The 4,054-nt window shown below is 47.4% G+C and overlaps 1 pseudogene; it reads right to left on the bottom strand.

The window, feature by feature from the left end:
* Positions 1–203: 203 nt before the first annotated feature.
* Positions 204–1,886, bottom strand: LOC123791299 (splicing factor 1 pseudogene; annotated as a pseudogene).
* Positions 1,887–4,054: the final 2,168 nt, after the last annotated feature.

The following is a 4,054-nucleotide window of genomic DNA, read 5'->3' as shown; positions in this document are numbered from 1 at the left end:
GTTCCCTCTTCTCCTTGGGAAGAGAAGAGCAAGGAATGGACAAAATGGAAAGGAATCTAATTGCAGCAGAAGATCAAGGAAGAGCGTCTCCTTGGATGGAGTCTGAATGGAGGAAGAGGTAAGGAAATAACAAAAGAAAAGGAAAAAGAAAAAATACAAATTTCATGATATGGAGCCCCCATGTTTCCATTCTCTCCACAAACTTAGGCTGCTTTGCCAAACCAGCCTGTCCACCAGGGGCGCTGTGGAGGCTGTCTGCCTGGGAAGGTCACCAATGGGTTCCAGAAGTCCTCACTCTGATGGTTCAGGCCATTGCCTCCTCGGGGAAGGATCTTTGCTGCCATGGCAAGGGGGTACTGGAAGACATACTGCTGCTGAGCAGAAGGGGTGTGGTGGAGGCTGCTGCTGCTGCTGCCATGGGAGAAGAGGGAGGGGGCGGGGGCTGTCCACTGGGAGACAGGGGCTGCATCATGCCCCTAGGTGGTGGGTGGCATCATAACTTTTCCTTGATGTGGACAATAGACCCCAGAGCCCACAGGCATACTTCCCAGGTACTGGTCCACTGGAGGAAAGCCATGGAGCCCAGGTGGGTGGGAGCCCTGGTTCATCTGTGGTGGTCGTGGCTGCCTCCAAGGGAGTGGGGGTCCATTAGGGTTATGCTGCATGGGACGTCCAGCACGCCCACCTGTCAGGCTGGGTAATGGCTGTGGGAGACTGTGGGGGCCACCTCCAGGCCCACCAGGACCACCTCTGTGCATGCCATGGTAGGGCCAAATCTCCGAAGCGCCAGAATTCATCATTCAGGGTGGGCAGCTCTGGGTGGTGGACATGAGAGACAGTGGAGGTGGGTTGTTGGCGGGAGCAGCAGGCCCAGGGGCGCTGGCCAAGGGCGTGGTGGTGGGCCAGAGATGGAGCCCATGGGCTCTTCACCTGGTTCAGCCATGAGGGACAAATATTCTTCATCCATCCGTGCTTTATCCTGAGCTGACTGGGGGTCAGCAGGCCTTGGGAATTTGCAATCAGAAGCACTGTGGGCATCCTCGGTACACACTGTGGTATCGGTAATGCTGCAGGTCTCTGAGCTCTGCCAGGGTCCTATGATCCTGTTATCGTCTTCCTGAAGGGTCCCAGTCAAGCAAGCCAACTATAGAAGCTGCATCTTCCGTAGATCATTCTGGCCCTCAGGGGTCTCAATACCCTGTTTCATGAGGTTTCTTATCTGTTCCATGGCTTTCTTCACATTCTCCATGGTGTTGGCAGTAACTAGGGCATGAAATGGCTCACCTTCTCCAGGCAACATCTGGCCATCTTTGCGCCCAGCTTTCCCTTCTTTGGCAGACCCTTTTCCCCAGATTATAATCTTGGTATTACACTCCTTCTCTATGTTCTTCAAGGTGTCCCCTCGGGGCCCAATCAGCAGCCCCACGAAGTTGATTTCTGGATATGCATTTTGTGGAATCATTATTTTATTGCTACACAGGTTGTTGGAGGTTTGTAATCTGCAGAAGGCTTAAAATCAGGGCTGAAGGCAACCATCCCTGTGATGAGGTTGGGCTGCTCCTTTTCAGGCATTTTGCCGGTGCGGAACTTGGTGAGTGTTAAGCCTCTTCCCCTTGCTATTGTAGATGGGCTCAGCGGAAGGGGACCTGTCCTCAGGGTTGTGGGGGGATGTTCAGGTCTCCTGTGCACAGTTTATGAGTCAGGTCTTCTATCTGCAGTTGTACTAAATAAGCTCTTTCTTGTTCCCCAGTAAGTCCAGGGGAGAAAACTGTAGGCATTCCTGGATTCGCCATCTTCTGTTTCATTGTATCTTGTTTCCAGTGGCTCCTCTTCCACTTCATACTTGGGAAGTCCAGCAGCATCATGGCATGTGCTCTGGTCGCCATGGCAACCCCCAGACCGGGTGGTGGTGGCTTTCTTCGTGAACCTTCCAGGGGGAGGGGACCTGTCTATGTTGCTGTGGAGCACATGGAGCCCGTCATCTCACACCCCTAGCAGCGGCTGGGCCAGACGTACCTGGTCCATTTTTTGAAAATGTTTGTTATAAAGCAGTAAGCCTCTGGTTCCCTAGGTGGCTCAGTCAGTTAAGTGTCTGCCTTTGATTCAGGTCTTGATCCCAGAGTCCTGGGATGGAGCCCTGCTGGCGCTCCCTGCTCATCAGGGAGTCTGTTTGTCCTTCTTCCCGTCCCTCTTCCTCTCCTTCTGCCCCTCCCCCCGCTTGTGTGGGCTCTCTCTCTCTCTCTCTCAAATAAATAAATAAATATTTTTTAAAAAGCAATAAGCCTTATCATCTGCTGTGAGATAATCATACATCACCTGTTACTAGTGAGAGTTAAATACTAAAATACATTATTTACTTATTATATTCAAATATTCAAAGTTATCCAATAATAATGTTACTAGTACTGGAGCAGACACTGTTAGTTCCCTATCCAAAGCCCCTTGGCCTTCATCTCTACACACTGAAGGCTGTCTACTGTGAATATCTGTGACTTTCTGCCTGAGGGTTTTGCTAGCTACCAGAGCATTCAGGACCCTGTGCATGGCAAAATGAAAGTGCTGAAAAATTTATGTCCCCCAGGTAGTTCTCGACCAAGGAGGGATAGGAGTTAGTAGTTGAATACCCCAGCTTGCTAGCCCCTTGGTTGAGGTAACTCTGAGGTGTATCTTCTACACTGGCTCCTAGAGTTCCACACTGGGATTGCTTCCCCATTTTCCAACAAAAAGACACACCTTTTGTTGGCTTCTTTCCTTTCCCTGTCTTCTATCCCCAATCCGCAAGCAGCACTTTCTGGGATTCCCTCCCAAATTAACAGTTAGCACTCTAATCCTTGTCTTAGGGTCTAGTTCTGGGGTAAACCCAACTAAGACACCTACTAACTTTTTGTTTCTGACATAGTTTGCTGGATAGGAGAGCCAGTGGACTGTAAAGTAGATATCCATTGCCCTGAGTACATCCGTGGGAATATGGTATATGTCGTTTGTGTTACAGTAGAACAAAGGATTATTGTAAACAGGTAGCTGATTGATTGACCATAACACTAGAAAAGATTGCAGCTCCATAGAGGATGGGACCCTGGAGAACAGTACCACACCTTATGATCTCTCTACTCCCAGTCCAGTCCCAGGCTTAAAGAGCATTAGTTGGTAGAAAAATGCCAGAGAATACCCTTTGTTTTTGATAAGCACCAGGTTTGAGCATAAGGAGACAAATTAAAATTAGAAGTATTTCCTTTTTTAATAACTTTAGGAGAATTTTTCCTTTTCTTTCTTCCTTCCTTCCTTCCTCCTTTTTTCTTTCTTTTTTTTTTTTTTTTTTTTTAAGATAGGTGAGGCGGCTCAAACTCAACTTGTAGAATGATGTAATAAGGACCTCCAAAAATCCACTCCTCATAAAAGCAAGGAGAACACTGGATAAAACGATCATAATCAATATTTTCAGGACTCTGGAAATTAATCAAAGGTTTACAACAATATTGGGAATGTTTATTCAAGAAAGGTGGCTTAATCTTGGTAAGAACCGCAAATACTGTGGCATTTTAACTTGCCCTAATCCCACCCCTTCTCCCCATTTCCACAGTGGCCTTGAAAACCCATGAAATCACAATTATGGGAGCTGGGAAACCTGACAGTTTAGCATTGACTGGAGGGAGAATAGAACAGCCTTGAAAAGTCCCTAAAAAACCCAACCCCCGAGAATTGTCACTATTCAACCTGTCCGGCAGTTCATAAAAAGCTCCATTCTGAGACATCATCTTTATTTGACCTGACTCAGAATTTTCTCTGTGCAAACAACTCTACCTGCAGGGCATTCGTAAAAGCAATCATGGGCAATTATTTAAAATCACAGCTGCCTGAGATGGCATTACAAGCTAGGGTTAACAAGAGGCTGACCAAAAGCTTTTTTTTTTTGAAGATTTTATTTATTTATTTATTTATTTATTTATTTATTTATTTATTTGACACAGAGAGAAAGAGAACACAAGCAGGGGGAGCAGGAGAGGGAGAAGCAGGCTCCCCACTGAGCAGGGAGCCCGACGTGGGTCTCGATCCC

Source organism: Ursus americanus, chromosome X, assembly GCF_024610735.1.
Source record: "Ursus americanus isolate L20-20 chromosome X, mUrsAme1.1.p, whole genome shotgun sequence".
Classification (NCBI taxonomy): domain Eukaryota; kingdom Metazoa; phylum Chordata; class Mammalia; order Carnivora; family Ursidae; genus Ursus; species Ursus americanus.
Note: the sequence above shows the minus strand (reverse complement) of the source record. Positions and strands in the feature narration are given on the sequence as shown.